Source organism: Cryptomeria japonica, chromosome 11 (genome assembly GCF_030272615.1).
Source record: "Cryptomeria japonica chromosome 11, Sugi_1.0, whole genome shotgun sequence".
In the NCBI taxonomy this organism is placed as follows: Eukaryota; Viridiplantae; Streptophyta; class Pinopsida; order Cupressales; family Cupressaceae; genus Cryptomeria; species Cryptomeria japonica.
In genome coordinates this window covers 485518546-485541715 of record NC_081415.1, presented here as the reverse complement: position 1 = coordinate 485541715, position 23170 = coordinate 485518546, and positions in this window count along the sequence as shown.

The window sequence follows — 23170 nt, the reverse complement described above, 5'->3', positions numbered from 1 at the left end:
TGTGTATGCATGCATTTGCGTCAACATTTCATAGAATATGGATCTCCCAAGTACCATTGATATAAATTCCAAACTTGGGGTATGGGAACAAACCATTGAATTTGAATCTCTCCCTTTTGTGTGCTTCTCTTGCAAAAAAGCAGGTCACTAGGCTAAGGCTTGTCCCAGCAACCCTAAAAGACCTATGATTAAAGAAAAAAATATTAATAAACCGGTATGGAAAGAAAAAAATAACAACAAAGTCTGCAATAAGGCAGAAGAAAAAAGTGGAAATCTATCTACAAAAAATCAGGAAAATGAATCCAGTGACTTATCTAAAGACCCTACTTTGAAGGGGAACAAGAAGAATGAAACTAAGGAGTTTGAGATCAAAATAGGTAATACCTTTGAAGCCCTTCAATTGCAAGAAAAGGAGGATGAAATTAGTACAAAGACCCTTGAGGATGGTGAGATTGAGGATATCACTGACTTGCATCATGAGGAATGAAATGAACCCATGTCAGAGAAAGAAGAACCCCATTTAGGGAAAGAGATTCAGGAACAGGAAATAGAAATGAGAAGGAGAAACAAGTCTGGATCACCACAAGCAAACTTAAATGCCTTATTCCAGAACATAGAAGTAAATATGACCACTTCACCCTGGAAGAGAGTAAAGCTTTGGAGTAACATACAAGATGAATCTAGGGCAAATGATGAATCCAGGGCAGAACAACAAGAAGAAAACACAATAGAAAATGAAAAGAAAATTAAGACCAAGAAGACAGGAGGTCCTAATGGAGTAAAAACCAGAACCAGATCCAAGACAGATTTTGGGGCATCAAGATCCCCACCAAGACGCAAAACCATGAAATGGCACAGGGACCAGGAGAGTAAACAAAGCATAACTGATGGAAGGCAGAGAACTATCAAGTAGTCCTGCCCCAAGATCTCAAAATGAAGGTAATATCATGGAACATCAGAGGCCTAAATGGTCTCAATAAACAGGATATATTAAGGAATCTTATTCAAGATCAAAATCTGGATATTATCCTGATTCAGGAAACTAAAATGAGAAAAGAAAAAGTGGAGAAAATTAAGTTTTTTAAAAATGGGGGAGTCTGTGGCAGTAGCTCAAATGGCACCTCTGGTGGAGTTTCTATATTCTGGAATAAAAGCAAAAACTTTTGGAGACATGATTGAAGAGGATGGCAATATTCTATCCTTAAAAGCTAGAAATATTTTTGACGAGAAGGAATTTGTTATAACTAACATCTATGCCCCTAATTCCAAACATGCTAGAAGTAAATTTTGGGAAAAAGTTCAGCAAAAAAGGAAAAATTTCTCTATGAACAGTTGGATTATTATGGGAGATTTCAATACTCCTCTGCAAGATAGAGAAAAATTTGGAGGAAGTCAAGCTCAACCTAAAAGTAGATCCGACTTGATGGACTTTATCAATGACAATGCTCTCATTGATCTGGATCTTAGTGGAGCCTCCTACACTTGGTCAAACTGAAGAGATGGGGAAGATCTTATCTAGGTAAGAATTGATAGAGCTCTTCTCTCTAATGATTGGATTCTTTCTCATAGTTGTTCCCTTTCTGTCATTGATAGAATTGGATCAGATCATTATCCTATTTCCTTTGTTGCTGAGAACTCTAAGCAAAATCAAAGATTCCCCTTTCGCTTTGAAAAGATGTGGATATCCCACCCCAATCTTGAAAAGTCCATTGCTGAATGGTGGAATCTTGATATTAATGGAACTGCCATGTATAAAGTTGCCAAAAAACTTAAACATGTCAAAACCAACATTAAGACTTGGAACAAAAAGGTCTTTGGTGATATTTTTGATTCAAAGAAAAAGCTAAAGGAGGAACTAAACCAGATTCAAATATCCATTCAGAAAGAGGGCTACACCAAGTATTCCAAAGCCATGGAAGATAAGGTCCTTGACAACATTCATATCATAATTTCAAGGGAAGAAATATATTGGAGACAGAGATCTAGGGCTATATGGCTGAAGGCAGGGGACAGAAACACTAAGTTTTTCCACATGACCTCCCTAAAACATAAGGCAACTAATAGAATCACCAAGTTAACTGTTGAGAACAACACTCTAACAAATAAGGATGAAATCAGGGATGAAGCTGTTAGATTCTTCAAGCAGCTGTTGTCTAGTAATGAGGAGCTTGATCAGACCCATCAACTCAATTTGGTCAGCAATATTCCTAATATTATAAACTCTTTTCAGAATAAGACCCTTGTTGCCATCCCGTCTACTGAAGAAATAAAAAAAGTTGTCTTCTCCTTTCAAGGGGATAAAGCTCCGGGCCTTGATGGATTCCCTATGTGTTTCTTTCAAGAATTTTGGAATATTGTGGGGAAGGATACGGTTAATGCGGTAAAAGAATTTTTTGGGTCTAGAAGAATCCTTAAGGAGTTGAACTCCACTTTTATTGCCTTAATCCCCAAAGTTGCTGGGGTAGATTCTATGGGAAAATTTAGGCCTATTAGTCTATGCAACTCTTTCTATAAAATAATATCCAAAGTAATGATGACAAGAATGTTGGCGATGCTTCCCTTCATCATATCTGAAGAGCAAAAAGGATTTGTTCCTGGTAGACAGATTCTTGATTCAATCATTCTTGTTCATGAGAACATTCACTCTCTTAGCGCTGCAAAAAAAGAAGGTTTCTTGATAAAGTTGATTTGGCTAAGGCTTATGATAGAGTTGAATGGGATGTTCTATTTAAGATCGTGGGGGCTTTTGGTTTTGATGGTAAGGTTATCAAAATAATCAGAGAACTAATCACTACTCCTATGTTCTCTATTTTGGTTAATGGATCTCCTACAAATTTTTTTAAAAACTCTAGAGGGTTAAGACAAGGAGACCCCATATCACCTATCCTTTTTACCATTCTGGCTGAAAGTATGAGTAGAATGATTCATAAATTGAAACAAAGCAAAATTATCAAGGTCTTCAAGCTTCTTCTGCCAATGTGTTTTGCACTCATCAATAGTTTGTTGATGATACTATCATCATGGGATATTCTTCAGTCAAGGAGGCTGAAGTCTTCAAAACTGCTCTCAACTCCTATGCTTTGGCAACTAGTCAACTGGTTAACTAGGACAAATTAGCTATGCACTTTCTCAATACTCTAGTCATAAGACAGCAGAGAATAGCCAATATAATTGGTTGTAAAGTGGACTTGCTGCCTTCTACCTACCTGAATCTTCCTTTAGGGATGGCTCCCCCAAACTCTTTCTAGAATATGATCATTGATAAAATTAATAAGAGACTTGCAGGATGGAAAGGTTCAATGTTATCTCAAGCTGGGAAAATGCAGCTCCTCCAAGCTACTCTTCAAAATCTCCCTGTTTATGCCCTCAGTCTATTTGGTATTCCGGCAAAAATTGCTAAAACCATGGAAAGAATTCAGAAGAGATTCTTATGGTCAGGAGTTGAAGAAAAGAAGAGAATACCTTTGATTGCTTGGGACAAGGTGTGTAGACCAAAGAACAAAGGAGGGTTGGGGATTAAAATTATTAAAACTTTTAATAAAGCTCTTCTTACCAAGCAATTATGGAGAGCTTTTGACATCAAGAAAGACTGGAGCCAAATTTGGTTTGATAAATACATTAAGAATCAAACTATCCGAGGGATCCTCAGTGATGAAGATATCCTAACTGGATCTTTCATTTGGAATAGTGTAACCAAAGCCATAAAAGTTGCAAAAGCTGGAGCTAGATGGGTCCTTGGAAAAGGTGATAGAATAAGGTTTTGGGAAGACCCCTGGATGAAGAATGAAGCCCTATTTGATCAAAACAATAATCAAGTCATTGAAGAATGTAAAAGGAGGTTTGGGCTGATGGTTTGTGACTATTGGAAGGAGAATAAATGGGTCAATCTTGAGGACATCCATCCTGGTCTTTCCTCTATTCAGAAAGAGTTGTTGTCCTTTTCCCCTAACAACAACTATGATGATGTCTTCCTTTGGAAAAGTGACCCTAAAGGTGAATTCACAGTCTCTTCTACTTATAAAAACACTTTTTCTCAAATCCGCAATCCTTTATGGGATAAAGTTTGGAACAACATCCTAATCCCAAAAGTCAACATATTCTTTTGGCTTGCTTCCTATAATAGTATCCTTACTATTGATAATTTAGTCCGAAGGGGCTTCAATTTCCCTAACAGATGTGAGCTCTGTCAGAAGGAGGAGGAATCAGTTGATCACCTATTTTTTCATTGCTCTTACACTTGGGAAATCTGGTCTAAAATATGGGAAAAATGGAAAATTAATTGGGTCATGAACAAAAGCATTAAGGATATAATATGGCAATGGAATTTTCCTACCAATTGCCAAATTATTAAAAACCTGTGGTCCCTGACCCTCCCCATGATATGCTGGGGCATTTGGAAAGAAAGGAATAACAGGATATTTAGGGAAGAAAAGTGTAATACTCAGGTTGTCTTTGAAAAAATATGCAGGGCTATAAAGGAGAACATCAACATCCCTCACAAGAATAATCAGCAATGGGCTATCATAAATTTGAATGATATGGAAAAATACATTATTACTGAATGGAGCCTGATTGATAAGGTCTACAGAGTGGATAACAAGAAGAAGAGAGAAAACATTGTTTGGAGGTTTCCTGATTATGACTGGATAAAGGTTAATTTTGATGGGGCTGCTAAAGGGAACCCTGGAAAGGTTGGTGGAGGTGGAGTTATTAGAAATGCTCAAGGAAGGTGTATTTCTGCTTTTGCTTCCCCTTTTGGAATCCAAAACAACCATGTGGCTGAAGCAATGGCCATGCTTAAGAGCCTCCAGTTAGCCCAAGAATTCAAATTTAAAAAAATCTGGCTTGAAGGGGATTCCTTAAATATTATACAAGCCCTCAAAGGGATTAGTTCAGTCTCCTGGAATATTACTAATATTATTAAAAATGCTAAGACTATCCTTAATAACTATGTTAGCATTATTTTAACCCACACTTTTAGAGAGGGTAACAAGGTAGCAGATATCCTTGCTAATGAAGGGGTTAATTTGGAAAAGGATCAAATATAAAGGGGAAGATCACATTAAGTGGGAGATTAAGGAACAATTATTTTTTGATCGCCTTAATGGAGCAAGTAAATATTATGATTGAATTCTGGGGAATGAGTACCAATGACAGAGTATGGAGGCGGATGAACTGCCAATCGATGAGTGCTTCTAGGCATCATTACCAAGAACACATGTGCGAGAGGTAATTGTAATAATAGCCAGGTTCGTATGAACATGAAAGACAATTTCAAAATTGTGAAAGTATCTTTTCAAGGAGAAACCAAAAACATAGAGTTTTACTTGCGGGCTGAGAGCTATAACAGAGGTGATTGTGACCTGAAAAGTAGAATGGGAGGCAGTCTTAACAGGAATGAACTGTCCAGGTGTGAGCACTGGAAGAGCGAAAGGAAGGTGTGGAGAAGGCTCCACCAACACAGGTTCACGGATTACATGGAGAAACTCCATGGTAGTAGAAGCTCTGTTTCTTAGGGTTCGCAAAAAGCTGGAGCAATAACAGGGCTACCCTGTTTGGGGAAATCTGGCACATTGATGAAAGCTTGATCTCGGAGGTAATGGGGCTCAAGATGGAGGGGACTAAATTTTATAGGGATAGAAAGTACGCCACTGAGGCCTTCAAAAACTTCCATAAGACGAAGGAAGAGAAGAGCAACCTGGAGAGGAAGGATAATATCTCTTACTTCACCCCCCAACAGGTAAAACCTTTCTGGCAAAAAATTCTTAGGGCATTAATGGAATATTTAACTGTGGATGGTAGGTTTACGAAAATTTACAATTATCACTTTTCCATCTTGAACCACTTCTGCCATGGGGTGAAAATTTCTTTTCCCTTCTATCTTGCTTCTTCTCTAAATGAGAGCTTGGCCGACCACATTAAAAAACCCAGCTCCTACCCTCTTGCGCACTAGGGTCTCATCCTGCTGATTTATGAATATATGAAGAATAAGACTAGGGAAACAAATGATGACCCTTTAATTCTCAATGCTCAGACTTCTGCGAAAAGCATAGACTCTGGTTCGACAGAGGAGACCAAAACCCCTTCCCATAAAAAAAAGGAAGATTAATTTGCAAGAAGAAACGGTTGTGCTTTGTGAGGAAGAAGAAGGAAAAAATAATGAAGAAATTTCTGAAAAGGAGATCAATAAGGAGGAGGAGTATGGGGAAGGAGAGGAAGGGGGAAATTCTGAGAATTGTCAACGTAATATTGTCGGCTTGGAAATTGAGAGAGAGGCTCTGAAGCCTAAGGGTGAAAACCCTAATGAGGAGGAGACCGAACAAAGCAAGGATTTTGTGGAAACCATACTGAATACCGCCCACAATTGCACCCTTGAATTCTTCAACTTTCAAAAGTGGGTGGTGGAAAACATTACCAGCATGTAGGGTAAACAGAGGGAATTGGAAGTTAAGATCAACAAGTTGATCAACATGTCTGATTCTGGGAAGCCACATGAGAAGATGGAGAATAGTGAAGAGGAGGAAGAAATGGAAATGGAAGACTGGCAGGAGAAAGACTTGATTAAAGGAAACCTAAAACACCTGGAGGACGTCATCAAAATTATGAAGGAACAAGTGGAGGAGGATAAGGACAATGTCAATGCCCGGATGGCTAGAAATGAGAAAGCCCTGAAAAGCCTTATGGATCATAGCCTCCAGGTTCTAAAAGTCTCCTCCCAGAACATGAATGTATTGGTGAACCACTAGGAAAAGAAAAACTAGGAGAAGGACCTCGTGGTTATCGAAGATGCTCCTACTTCTAGCCTAAAACACCAGACCTCTAGGCGCAGAACCAGGCAGACTACGATAGAGAAGGAAATGAAGATGAAAGATAGCCAGACTGCTCAGGAGAATACTGATTTGAGTGAAGCAGCAAAAGCTATGATGCTTTTGGTACAGGATGTAGAAGAAACCATGAAGAATTTCTAATTGTTGTCTTTTGCTAGGCTTGAGGCCAATTTCTTGCTGGCCTTTTGCTGTCCTTTCCTTTGTTGCTGGTCTTTTTGCTGGTGTTTTGCTGTTGTTGTTTTTTGTTGCTATATTGAATATCTTTCTTATGTATTTGGGTTTTGGGCCCCTTAAAACCTATTTTTAATTAATCAAAAACATCTTTAGGTTCAGTATTATAAATCAATCAATACTCTTCAACAATTCTTCTCGTAGTCATCACACCTTTATTCTTATCTCCTATTATCTGATTCTTTGAATGATTCAATCTTAAATACTTGGTAGACTTAGAATTTTTTTGATTTCTAGACTCTTAAGCTCTTTCTTCTACACTAACACTTGTACCTTCTCCTTCATTCTCAGGCTTTTCTAAAACAATTTGAATTTGATTTAGGGTCTGTACTTTCTTTCTTTTACCTGAACTGACATCATGATCATTTGAATCATATCTGGATCATCTAGGCTAATACTCATTACCTTCATCAACTTTTACATTAGCACTTTCAATTATCTTCCTCAATCTCATATTATAACACGGGTAGGCCTTGCTCTTAGTAGAATAACCATGAAAAATTCCTTCATCACATCTAGCATCAAACTTTCCCAAATCTTCATATCTTCTAATATAGCATTTACTTTCAAAAATTCTAAAATATTTAATTGTAGGAACATGACCAAACCAAAACTCATAAGGAGTCTTACTCATATCACCTTTGATATGCAACCAGTTAAAAGTGTATACAACAACACTCACAACTTCTCTCCAATAGATTTGTAGAGCATTTCCTTCAATCATCATGGTTCTAGAAGCTTCATGAATTGGTCTATTCTTCCTCTCCACAACACTATTCTGTTGAGGGGTCTGCAAAGAAGATAATTGTCTCTTCACCCCATGCTCTTCACAAAATGCATTGAACTCACTAAAAGTGAATTCACCACCTCTATCAGATTTTAGACAATTCAGCTTCAATCCAGTATAAATCTCAACCATAGCTTTCAAAATCTTGAACTTCTCCAATGCTTAAGACTTCTCCCTAAAGAAAGTAGCCCACATCATCCTTGAATAGTCATCAATCAACAACATGAAATACTTGTCACCTTGGAAGCTTCTCACTCTAGTGGGACCACAAATCAATATGCACAAGATCTAATATTCTATTAGAACAATACTATTTTCTTTTGACAGTAACTCTTGTTTGCTTCCCTAATTGACATTCCTTGCATATTGGATTCATAGGATTTACCAACTTAGGAAGATCTCTCACTGCTTGAGTAGAGCTTATCTTAACCATGCAGCCAAAATTTACATGACACATCCTTCTATGCCATAACCAAATTTCATCAATCTGAGCAATCAAACAACTTTTACCATCAACATTCAAGTGAAATTTATTACCTTTAGTCTTTGTACCTGATGCATTCGCAATTCTGGAACCACTCAAGATCTTATATTTTCCATTCTTGAATTGCAAATCATATCCCTTGTCAACCATTTGTCCAACACTCAAAAGATTATGCTTGCCATTAAGAGAAATATAACCTCTGCCACAGATTATACCACCTTTGTCATCACCAAATCTTACTACACCACCATCATAGTTTTTGATACTCACAAACTTACTCTTATTACCTATCATATAATGAGAGCAACCACTATCAATAACTCATTCATCTTTCTCTTCAACTTTTAGCAACCAATGCTTTCTCCTCATTAATGGAGCTAGTAGAATTAGTAGCCACCAGAACATCTTCCTTGATAGCAATAAACACTCATTCATCTCCTAAATTTCCCTTATCAAATTCATCATCTGTCACACCTTCATTAGTAGCATAATAACATTCCTTATAATATTTAGGCTTGTATGGCTTGGACTTGGAAACTCTTTCCGGACACCTTGAGGAAAAATGCCCTATCTTATTACAAGAAAAACATTTAAGAGGCACTTTTCCTTCATACTTACTAGCTCCTTTCGGTAATCTTCTGGCAATCAAGGCTTCAAGCTCCTCAAACTCTCTTTCTTCTTCTTCAAGTTCTCTCATCTCCTTCTCATATCTAGACACCCTTGTTGAACTTTCTCCTGAATCATATTTCTGCTGAATCATATTTCTGCTTCCTAGAAACAGTAGCTTTGAATGCAGATTCTGACTTAGGAAGAGATTCACTAAATTCGCTCAACTCAATGGCAACAATCTTTCCAATTAGCACGTCTCTAGTCACATTTGTTATCATCCGAATCTCCTCAATAGCATAATCCTTATGCTTGTAAGAAGGAGGCAAGGATATTAACACTTTAGCTACAATATCTAATTCTTCTAATACTTCATTGACAAATCTAATATTCAACTCAAGCTCAATCACTTTCTGCATAAAAGAGGTAATATTCTCATCTTCGCCAATCTTCAGCATCTCATACTTTCCCTTCAAGCTCTACAACTTAGTAACTTTCACATGGTTGTCACCTTCATATAAAGTATCTAGCTTCTTCTAGATGTCATGAGCAGTCTACAAATCCATTATATTGGTCATCTCAGAATTAGTTAGGGCACTTAGCAATGCTTCCTTAGCTATAATATTTGTTGGCAATTTGGAGGAATTGATTATGCTTTGAATTGATGTTTGTCATTGATGTCAACACTAGCTTGTTTGGTTGTCTACCAGGTTCTGGTAGAGTGGTTGGATTGTGATGTTGATCTGGAGACCATCTTCGGTATTCTCCGGTATGTTCAGTTTGGTGGAATTGGTTTGGTTTGGTCATTCATGTGCATGTCACATTTACTTGGTTCAGGATTTGGTGATCCAAAAGTTATCATATGTTATATTAAGCATTTTGGTTACCGGTAAGGGTTTTATCGGTAGAGATTTGTTGAAGATATTTTGATGGATTCAATAAGTGGTGTTGGTATGACTTCTAGAAGGTTCTTAGGATGTTGTTGGTTATCATGTTCGTGTTCCAGTTGATCGGTGGTGTTGCATTTGGCTTATGGCAACCTATTTGAGGTCCGGTGCTATTCTGTATTATTCTCCTAGGTTATGGACTGGTTTATGTAATGTGTTGGAGGATGCTCCCAATGTGTTACCAGTTGGAATTATTTTCTGGTTAATGATGTTTTGGTCTATAGCCAACTTGGGTTATCATTGGTTTGCAGATTTATGTAATGGATTTATTGTATTATCTTTTAGGTGGCTGACCTAATTATTTAGGTCATGGTTTATATAAATATAATGTAAGATCTCTTTGTAGATCATGGGTTATGGGATTAATTGCTTGCAAATAAAGTTGTAATCATATGCAGAGGTTTTGGTTGATCATAGGTGATCAAATTGGGTTTAAGTAAGAGGTTTAAGACCTACAATATTGAGCTTAACTAGAATTGTACTCAGGCATAGGAGATGCTATTCTTGCAATTCACTCTTCTTTCTGGATTGTAGTCCAAAGATTTCTATAGTCAGTGAGGCTCTTTTGTGATGAGCAGTGCCCTCTGGGTAGTGTGCCTTCCTACATGTGCAGGCCCATTTATTGTAATCACATCATTACTACAAAAGTATCATCTAACTGTGGGTAGGGTTTCTGACCGTGGTTTTTCCCTTTACTGGGTTTTCCACGTACAAATCTTGGTGGTATGTGTTGTGGATGCATGGTATTTGGTTTATGATTTATGTTTGTGCTTAATTGATATATCTGCTATTCCGGTAAAAAAAATTGTGTGCTTAAAGTTTCATAATCTGTTGACAACTGATTCACCCCCCTTTGAGATGTCCACCGATTATCCTAACAATTGGTATCGGAGTCTGGTCCTCTCTTAAGAAGGTTAACCACTTGAGGAAGATCCTATGGTGAGTAATCATTCAACTTCAATTGCTTACCGAAAGGACATCCCTAGGCTTGAAGGAACAAAATACAGAGTATGGAAGCTTTAGATGGAGACTCATTTGAGATGTCTTAGCAAAGGGATTTGGGAGATCACTAAGAAAGGCTATACTCCTTATGATCCAGCATCTGGAAATCCTCCTCCAACAGACTTGGATAAGAACATTGAAAATGACTGCAGACCTAGAGAAGCCCTTTGGAGTGCCCTTTTAGATCAACAAGTAATGGGATTAACAAACAAATCATCTACAAAAGCTATATTGGATAAGTTGGAGACTCTGAATGAAGGTGACCCTATAGTTAAAATTTCTAAACTTGATGGTTACCGAGTGAGATATGAGAACTTGAGAATGGATGAAGATGAAAGAATTGTTGCTTTTTATGGAAAGAGAATGAAATTGTCTTGGGAACTCAATATTGTGGTGGATCTCTGAACAAAGATGAGATTATTTCTAAAGTATTGAGAGCTTTTTCACTGGCTTACAAAATGAAGGCTACTGCAATCAATCAGCTGAGAATAATGTCTAACTCTTCTTTCAATAGGGATATTTTGGTTGAAAAGTTATCTAGTTTTGAGCTTGAAGAATTTGGTCCTCAAGGAGCTGCAAAGACTGAATTTGCTTTCAATGCATCTACATCATCAACTGACAAGAAGGATTGGAAAGCATTATATGCAAATGAACTAGAGGATATGAAGAAAGAAGATGAAGATCTTGAGCAACTTGAAGCCCTATTTTCTAGAAGGGTACCTAAAGGTCCGACAAGAAGTAAGTAAAGGAAAATCTCCTTTCAAATGTTTCACATGTAATAAGATAGGTCATTTTGCATCTAGATGTCCTGAGAGGAATTCAAGATTTGAAGAAAAAGCTAGAAGATCTTTTAAGCCTAACCATGAATATCACATTAGTACAAGAGGAACAAAGACAAATCATGCTACTATGCTGATGAGGAAGGTGTAACTAATGATTTTGATGATGAACCAACAAAAGATTCAACTAGTGGATTTGGCAATGAAAAGGAATGGGTATTATTAGCTATCAAGGAAGATGCTTCAGAACCTGTCATTCAAAATGAAGAGAAGGCCCTTGTTGCTAAAGTTGAATACAAGGATGAATGGGTGATAGATAGTAGATGTTCACATCACATGACTTGACATAAAAGGAAGTTTCTATCTTTTCAAGAATTTTATGGAGGTCTGGTTAGATTTGGAGATGACAAAGCATGCATGATCAGAGGAAGAGGAGCTATATCATTGGATGGTAAGCATAACACTGATAATTTTTATTATATAGAAGGCTTAAGGCATAATCTTTTCAGTGTAGGACAATTGGTGGATAAAGGATTTCAATTATAGTTCAAGGATGGAAAATGCAAATCCATCAATAGATCTGGATTGGAGATTGCAACCGGTACTCAGACTAGAGGTAACATCTTTAATTTGAACTCCAGTGAGAAGAAATGTTTTATCTCACATATTGATGAGAGTTGGCTATGGAATAAGAGGTTGTGTCATGTGAATTTTGATTGCATTGTAAAGATGAGTTCAACTATGGCAGTTAGAGATATACCTAAGATTGTGAAGCCTCATAATCTGGTATGTAAGGAATGTCAAATGGGTAAGCAAATCAAAACTTATTTTAAGAGTATACAAGACAAATCTAATGATATTCTTGGTCTTAGTCATACCGATTTGTGTGGTCTGGCTAGAATAAGAACCTTTCAGGGTGATAGATATTTCATGCTAATCATTGATGACTATTCTAGAATGACGTGGGTTACTTTTCTAAGGTAGAAATCTGAAGCATTTGAAAAGTTCAAGATCTTTAAAGCTATGGTTGAGACAAAGATAGGGTTAAAGATCAAATGCTTAAGATCTGATCAGGGTGGTGAAATCACATCCGGTTAATTTAACAGTTATTGTGAGAAACATGGCATAAGGAGACAGTTGTCTTCACCCTGGACACCTCATCAAAATGGTGTTGTGGAAAGAAAGAACAAAACCATCTTGGATGTAGCTATATCTATGATGATGGAAGCTAATTTTCCTCATATCTATTGGAGAGAAGATGTGAGCATGATGGTATACACATTCAACAGAGTTCATATCAAAGGAGACACTGGTAAGACACCTTATGAGTTATGGTCTGGTCATACACCTACAGTTTAGTAATCCTGAATCTTTGGTAGTAAATGCTATATCAAAAGAGATGATTCTATTGGAAAGTTTTATCCTAGACGTGTTGAAGGGATATTTCTTGGTTATTAAAATGAAAGAAAAGCATATAGATGTTATAACAAAAGATTCGAGAGAATTGTGGAGAGTGCTAATGTCAAGGTGGATGAGCAGTACAAAGGTCAAATCATAACTTATGAAAGAGAACCAAAAGTGGAAATAATCATAACTGATCTGGTAGTGCTTGCACTGGAACAAAATGTTGAACCAATTACCCTAACAGTATCAGAAAATTCAACAGTGACTAAAGATTAGAGTAGAGAAACAGAAAGTCAGATGACTCCTAGGTATATAAGGTTGAATCATTCAGAAGATCAGGTCATTGGAGATAAGAGCAAAGGAGTGATGACAAGGAGAAGGTTGGCAGTTGAAGAGGTATGCTTAATTCCTCAAATTGAACTGGCATCATTAGTTGGGGCATGTAAGGATGAATGTTGGATGAAAGCTATGGAAGAGGAATTGGATCAGATAGAAAAGAACAACACATGGACTTTAGTTCCTCAACCTAAAATAAGAATGTTATTGGAACTAAATGGGTTTTTAGGAATAAATTGAATGAAGATGGAAAAGTTGTGAGGAATAAGTCTAGATTGGTTTGCAAAGGATATTCTCAGAAGGAAGGAATTGATTATGATGAAAATTTTGCTTCGGTAGCAAGGATTGAAGCTGTGAGATTATTTCTTGCTTATACTGCCCATAAGAAATACAAGGTTTATCAGATGGATGTTAAGTGTGCATTTCTAAATGGAGATCTTTTAAGGAAGTCTACATTGAGCAGCCTAATGGATTTTCTCTTTTAGATGACAATAACATGGTTTGTAGATTGACAAAACCTTTATATGGATTGAAGCAAGCCCCTAGAGCTTGGTATGCCAAATTGGACAAATATCTTTTGAATCTTGGTTTCACTAAAGGTAATGCTGACAATAAATTGTATTATAAGATCACTAATGATGGCATGTTGATTATTGAGGTCTTTGTTGATGATATCATTTTTGGAGGTGAAGAAAAATTATGTATGGAATTCTCTGATAATATGAAGAATGAATTTGAGATGTCTATGATTGGAGAAATGAGATTTTTCTTAGATTTGCAGATTACTTGGACTGATAAAGGTATTTTTATCTGTCAAACTAAGTATGCTAGAGAGTTGTTGAAGAAATTTGGTATCAAAAATTCTAAACCGGTTGGTACTCCTATGGTTACAAGTGAGAAATTGACAAAGAAAGATGTATAAGCTCCGATAAATCCTACAAGATATAAATCTATGATTGGAGGTCTATTATATTTGACTTAGACTAGACCAAATATAATGAATGTAGTTTGTATTGTATCAAGATATCACAGTGATCCAAGAGAGAATCATGAGAGTGCAGTGATAAGGATTTTCAGATATTTACAAGGAACAACTGAATATGGTTTGTGGTATCCTAAAGATGATGACTTTACACTATGTGCATATATAGATGCATATTGGGTTGGAGATATAGATGACCAGAAAAGCACATCCGATGGAGCTTTCTTTCTTGGAAAGAAACTTGTTTCATGGATTAGTAAGAAATAGTCATGTAATTATTTATCTACTGTCGAAGCTGTGTATGTTGCTGCTGCTACTAGCTATACACAAGTTCTATGGATGAAGAAAATGTTGAAAGATATAAGGGTAGATTGTGATGAATTGGTAGTTATTCACCGTGATAACTCTGCTACTATTGACATATCAAAGAATCCAATATTTCATTCTAAGACAAAGCACATATCAATCAAGTATAATGTTTTGAAGCAAAAGGTAGAAGCAAATGAAGTCAGAATGGTTTATGTGAACACTAACAAGAAAATTGCAGAAATCTTCACTAAACCTTTGCCCAACGAATCATTTGAGTACTTTAGAGACAGATTGGGGGTCTCTGCCCCTCTGGTAGAGACTTAAGTGATGCTAATTGGCATAAGTCTGGTATGCATTATCAGAACTATCATTCATTCTGGATTGATGAGTTGGTGCTACTACTCAAGGGGAGTATTCAATTGTGTGGTTTAGAGGATCTATGGTTTTTCTTTGATGTTTATGTCAGATTTCTGGCATTGATGTCAAAGGGGGAGAGATATACATGTGAAAAATAGAGCTTAACAAAGATATCAATCATAGGGGGAGCTTGGTCTATGGATGGTTAATTGGTTCATAACTTCATTGATATATCATTTGTTGGGTTTCTTCCATTGGGGGAGACTTGTTTGGCATTTATTAGCATTGGGATATTTTTCACATCTAGTGTTGCCATCAATGCCAAAGGGGGAGATTGATGGCAATTTGGAGGAATTGATTATGTATTGCATTGATGTTTGTCATTGATGTCAACACTAGCTTGTTTGGTTGTCTAACAGGTTCCAGTAGAGTGGTTGGATTGTGATATTGATTCGGAGACCATCTCCGATATTTTTCGGTATGTTTAGTTTGGTGGAATTGGTTTGGTTTGGTCATTCATGTGCATGTCACATTCAGTTGGTTCGAGATTTGGTGATCCAAAAGCTATTATATGTTCTAGTAAGCCTTTTCATTACTGGTAGGGGTTTATCGACATATCTTTGTTGAAGATCTTTTGATGGATTTGATAAGTGGTGTTGGTGCGGCTTCTAGAAGGTTCTCAGGATTCTATTGGTTATCATGTTTGTGTTCCAGTTGATCGGTGGTGTTGTATTTGGCCTATGGTGACCTATTTTAGGTCCAATACTATTCTGTTTTATTCTCCTAGGTTATGGATTGGTTTATGTAACGTGTTGGTGGATGCTCCCAATGCGTTACCAGTTGGATTTATTGTTTGGTTAATGTTGTTTTGTTCTCTAGCCAACTTGGGTTATCATTGGTTTGTGGATTTTTGTAATGGATTTATTGTATTATCTTTTCGGTGGCTAACCTAATTGTTTAGATCATGGGTTTGTATAAATATGATGTAATATCTCTTTGTAGATCATGGGTTATGGGATTATCTGTGTGTGAATAAAGTTGTAATCATATGTAGAGGTTTTGGTTGATCACAGGTGATCAAATTGGGTTTGAGTAAGAGGTTTAATAGCATCGGTATTGAGCTTAACTAGAACTATACTCAGGCATAGAAGATGCTATTCTTGCATTTCAATCTTCTTTCCGGATTGTAGTCTGAAGATTTATGTAGTTAGTGAGGCTCTTTTGTGATGAAAAGTGCTCTCTAGGTAGTGTGCCTTCCTGCATGTGCAGGCCCTTTTGTTGTAATCACATACTTATTGCAGAAGTATCATTTGACTGTGGGTAGGGTTTCCCACCGTGGTTTTTCCCTTTACCAAGTTTTCCACGTACAAATCCTGGTGTTATGTGTTGTGGATGCATGGTATTTGGTTTATGATTTATGTTTGTGCTTAATTGATATATCTGCTATTCCGGTAAAAAGTTTTGTGTGCTTAAAGTTTCATAATCTATTGATAATGGATTCACCCCCCCTCTGAGTTGTCCACCGGTTATCCTAGCAATATTGAATTCAACTTCCTTTATCTCATCTGGAGTTTTAGGACCATTCAAAGGAACATTATACACATTCTTAGTAATCTTCCAGTAATCTTCACTGATGCATCTCAAGTGACATTCCATCTAGTTTTTCAAAACACTGTAGTTCGTTCCATAAAATCTCAGTCTATCCTTCTTGTAAGCATAGGTTGCCATCCCCGATCACCTCAAGTGGTCAAGATTATTTTAGAGGATCTAGCTCTGATACCAATTTTTGGCAACAAGGCAACAAACTGAGAGGAGGGCGTGAATCAGTTTGCTCAAAAACTTTACTTAACTCAATCACAATTTCAGATCTAACATTGAAAGCATAAATCAACACCATATCAAGAACACACATAACACCAAGATTTTTGACATGGAAAAACCGGTTAAGGGAAAAACCACAGTGGGAACGTACCCATAATGAGATGATACCCTATTAGAAGTATATAAAATATTACAATGGGGAATTCACATGCATTCAGGCACACTACCTAGAGCTCACTGCTCAAAACATATAACAAGAAGGGCTACAACCCTTGGGAAGACTCATTTTCTTATAGAAACATTTGGATTACATTTGGAAGATCATGAATTGATGGAATAGAATCTCCTCATGCCAGGTTATAGTTCTGGTTAAGCACACAATCTGATTTGCTCTGCTACACTTCTTCACACTTCTAAAAAATCAATATACTTTTTTGCACACTTATCTAATCACACACATTGGGATACACTCACAGATACCACATAGATACATCTCTCATATGATAATTACATATATTTATATAAATCATCAACTTATATTTCAAGGTCATTTAACACACATCACAAATTACAAAGCTATAACCGCACACACTACAAGATAACATGCAGACCAAAACAATGTCGGCTAAGACATAGTATGGACCTAGGTCAACACCTTGAACATGATATAACTCCAAGAATTATGCCTCAAACATCTACAACATGCTACAATCACCATGTTACCAACAACCAAGAAGGAAAACTGAGAGGGGGGGGGTGAACCAGTTTTCACCAGATTAATCAATTTAAGTACAATCTTAGATCTTAACAACAACAAAACCAATAAAGATAAGAAAAATGAAACCACAAAACATAACACCAAGATTTTGAGGTGGAAAAACCAGTTAAGGGAAAAACCACGGTGGGAACCTACCCACAATAAGATGATACTCTGCAGTAGTATGTGTAAATATTATAATGGGGAATGCACATGCATTCAGGTACACTGGCTAGAGCTCACTGCTCAAATTAAGATGACCCAGAAGGCTACAAACTTCAGGGAAATCTCACTACCTTACAATAAGATTTGGATTATAATCTAGATTACATGAACTACAAATATAGCATCTCCTTATGCCTGATGACAGTTTTGGTTAAGCATATTTGTCTGCCCTGCAACAATCTCTACTCAACACACCACACCGAATGATACATTCACTTATGCACCACATATACCTCTCTTTGAGAATGCAGACACAACACTGATACCCAAATTACATAAATATACCACCTATATATACAATTTATCAACCTTGACAGCAAGGTCAGCCAAAACCCTCAACACTCAATAACAAAATTACATGACACGATACATATGTGAACCACCAGACCAATATAATGATATACATGACATAACATGGACCTAAATCAAATCTCGAAACACACATCACCACCAAAAATATCGCCAATATCAACCACAATAGGCTACACCACCAAGAATACCACATAACACGAAGAATATCATTGAACCAACAAAATCACCAAGAACACACACAAGAATCAATGTCGACCACTAAGACAAATAGGAAACGATCAGAAAACACCAAAAAGCAGATTAGAACCATTTGCAATAGCTGCACCAACACCACTTATGCAAATCTTCATCGATCAACACACTAACTCACAAGAACACTCAACAACAACAATTCAGACTAGAAAGATAACTTGCAGAGCACCAAATCATGAACCATCTGAACTGAAGATACAAATGAACATCAAAAACATTCTCCCAAAACCGCAACCAAAAATATGATTATACCGGAGCTCAATAGAGAAAATAAACTCTGCCAACTACTGTACAGAAAGATTGAACTAAAAACCAAATAAAAATAATATGATCAAGAAATCTTACAGATCATTGAAACCAATAAGAAATAAAGTATTCCAACATCCCAAACCAATAAACCATCCACATTAGCTCAATTCAATCACCAGAACACCAAACAACTTACAACAACACAAGAATACATGAATATGTTGACATCAATGACAACAACATATCCTAGCAACAACAATATCCAACAATCTTGCCCTCTGGCATTGATGGGAATATATGAATGTGAAAAACAATCAATGCAATGGAAATAAATTAACACCAGTAATCTGCAACAAACTCCCCCTAAGATCATGCACACAAAGCTCCAAAGAATAAAGCACCTTTTCACATGACTCTCTCCCCCTTTGACAATAATGCCAAAGACATAATACAAATAATGCTATCTTCCCCAAAACACATCTTCTAAGAAGGACAATCACCCCCTATCATCTAGACCACTGACTACTTTGGTTGAGTAGCAACACCAACTCATCAACCTAGCTAAAAAGATAATGCTCTGCCATCCACTGAATTGATGCAACTCCATGCATCTAGTTCTCAACAGGAGGGGAAAAGATCCCTAACTTGTCTCTCAAATAGAAAAAATTATTTGCAGGTAAAGGCTTAGTGAAAATATATGCAATCCGATCCTTTGTAGATATATATTCCAATCTGACTTCCTCATTACTGACCTTCTCCCTCAAGAAATGATACTTTATAGACATATGCTTTATTTTAGAATGCAACACCATATTCTTTGAAATATTGATAGCACTTAAATTATCACAATATATAACAATAGGCTCATCATAAATCACTCTAATATCCTTTAACATATGCTTCATCCAAACTACTTGAGTACAGTTACTAATAGCAACAATGTATTCAGCTTCAACAGTAGATAAAGATACAACATCGTGTTTCTTACTGAACCATGAAATCAACTTCTTTCCCAAAAATAATGCTCCACTGGTAGTGCTCTTCTGATCATCAACATCGTCAGCCCAATCAACATTAGTATAGGCACATAGTAAGAAAACATCTTTGTTCAGATACCACAAACCATAGTCAATAGTCCCCTTTAAGTATCTGAAAATCCTCTTCACAACAATAATTGTTGTCACGAAGGATTGCACCGGGATGCTAAGTGTAAAACCCAACAATCCTATGAAACATGGGAATACTTTCAAGCCTGTGGGTATGCCTATCATGAAAGTAGACCTCTGGAGATCAGGCCAACTTCCTATCAGATTAATCTCTTGCAATTAACCTCTTGAGAAAAGGGATAGAAGGAATACTGAAATTAAACCTATCCTGTGAGGTGATGCACCAAATATCGCTTCTAAGATTTGCAACATGCTTAAATCACCAAAAACTTCAACAAAATAACCCTAAAAGTTTCTTAACTCAACTAAACATGGGATGCATAAATATTTCTTAGAAAGTGTTGAATTTAATGCTTGTTTGAAGGAAACTGACTGGTTTTCACAACTTCAAGCTATTAAAACCAATTAACACACTCTAAAACCTACATTGACCATGTATCTCCTTACCCTAAAAGCTAACGGAATGAGACAAATTAGAGGATATACATCACATACAGTTATCAAATCATTCATTCACTAGATAACACAAGAAGTACCAAGAAGGAATCTACTACTATTTTATTGAAAATCAAGGAATCTACTATTACAAAACTCAGAAAAAGCGAGCTACAATACCATCCTTTAGCATGAAAGTATCTAAAAATAGTCCACAATCATATTGAGGAAAGAGAAAGAACTCCCTAATAAAGAAGATGAGAGAAGAATTTATAGAAGACCATCTGAAAAAATCTGCATGGAGAAAACCATAGGCGAATTTGCCTAAAATAGCGTGCAAAGCACATGCAAAATTTTGTGAAAAACACTGTTTGATGATGAAAATAGCTTCCTAACTGAAACTGCATGCATGTGTTACCCAAACTGCTGCAATCTGCCAAAATAGTCCCCCAAAAAGCATTATTTCATCTGAAAATTCTGCATGCCATGAGCTACTAAAAATAGCACTGAAAAAATAACCTCTCCCCCTGAAAAATCTCTATGGATTATGCTTTCTTTTCTCTTGAAATAATTTTATTTTAATTTCTATTAAAACAACTAATTATATTGTTTTAACAGAAGTGAAAATAGAGTATTATTTCATTTTATTATTTCTTTTTTATAATTTAATATAATTCTATTTAGGTTTTTATAGAAATATATTAATTTATAAAAAATAAATATTTTTGTATCTTTTATCATTTAATATAACTCTATTTTAGATGGATTTTATCATAAACCCCAAATAGAATTATAATAAATAATAAAGAATTATTAAGAATGCAAATAAAGCTATTTTAGCCTTATCCCTTTGATACATGGGGTCTATATATAGGCTCAATGACTTAAAGTCATTGACCATGGGGGATGTATTAGTTACATGAATACATGAATTATAACATAAATCTTGACAAGGATAGAAGCCAGAGGAAAATAGGGCATGCAAAATAAACAAAGTTAGAACCCTAAAGTCATTTTATTCATTCTTTTTTTGCATCATTGGGATAAGACTCTATGGCTGACATCCACTCAAATTTTTGGTTCTGAGCTTGAACTGGGCTTTGAAGGCATAAATTAGAGATTTATGCATGATGAGTAGCACAGTATGTGCTCTAAAACCTTCTTGTTTCTATCATTTACCTTTTGGAAGAAAAAAAATTACAAAATATTTGTTTTTGTTCATGTGTACATATTAGGGTTTCATGCCAAAAACTTTTATTATTGCTTTCTTTGCATGATTTATGGGTTGCATCTTTGTGAACCGTGTATTTGCTTATATTTGACCTTCATGGGGACTGTGAGGGCCCTCTCAAAGAAATCATTCTTTTTATTACATGTAGTGGTCTTTATTTCTACTGTTACTAAATATTCATTGTGACTAGTGATTTGAATGTTGCTATTGATTGTCAGGGTTTGTATCTCTGTTCATCATTGGTAGCTTTTAACTGTTATAATCAGGTTATTGTTCCTTTTAGACTAATTTGGTTGCACTATTGGCTTTCATCTTTTTACATGTTTAGGGTTTTAGGTAGAAACCCTAAATATATACACATATTAAAGCTGAAAGTTCAATATCCATTGTGACTGAGACAAGTTCTATAATGGTTGCTTTCTCTAATCATGCCTTAATTAATTAATGAAGATAATTGATCTAGTCATGTCCTACACTTTTGAAACTTTTGCAAACAATCATTGAAGCTACGAATACCTTCAAACTTTTGTGCTTTGTGTTTTGCTTTTCTATTGCTCTATGTCTTAGGTGCTTCTACATCCATGATTATTCCTCATCTATCTCTACAGTTCTTTTGAAGGATGTAATATTTAAATTATTGTATTGATGGTCAAGTCAATGCTCACTATACATGACTTCCTGATGCTTTTGATTGTGTTAGCTATTTCTTGACATCAAATTATCAATGTTTTATGCTATGTATCGCCCCTAGATCTGATAACTCAATGATGAACGAATAGTACCAAACCGGTACTGAGAGGGGGGGTGAATCAGTATAAACACAAATACAGTCCAAAACCGGTTTGACAACAAATACTTAGAATGACTGGCAAACATGGATACTGGTTGAAAAAGAGTGCAACCGGTAACACCCAGAACAACTAAAACAATCATAAACCGGTCACTCACTAAGCTTTCCTCTTAGCTCAATACTATAGTACCATTACACTCTCATGCATGAACAGGTAAACTATCATCAGATCTTCATAACAGTTAGTTCAATATGTTTTATAGATAGGCATAAAACACAGAACCATCATATGCCAACCAGGTAATAACAAAGCATCACAAGATAAAAGCATTACACATGACACACATATTTTTCACGTGGAAACCCAACTGGGAAAAACCATAGTGGGGATGAATACCCACAAGTTGCTTTTTAACTCTTTAGAAGTCCGCTCTGTTAGGAGCCTTGTCCAGTTAAAGACATTACAAATAGGTTCTGAAAGGAACCGATCCTATTAGGGATCACCCGGTTAAGGGATGGCTATAATACCCAGTTAAGGGTTAAACCCAGTTAGGGTTACCTTGTTAGAGGATTTCAAGAACTCAATAGCTAAAGGATCTCCAGAGCTCTATAGCTTCCCAAAACTCAATAGCTAAAGGATCTCCAGAACTCAATAACTTCGAGTTACCCTGTTAAGGGATTTGAATCAAGCTGGTTAAAGCTACCCTGTTAAGGGATTTATATCAAGTCGGTTAAGGCTACCCTGTTAAGGGATTTCACAACTGTTGAAGTGGTTAAAGATCAACAAGAATTACAATGATCTAGTAACAGCACTCAATGCTAATGCAGATCCGTTTTGGCTCCTCTTCACCTTCTGCACATTCACTTTGCAGGTATCTCTT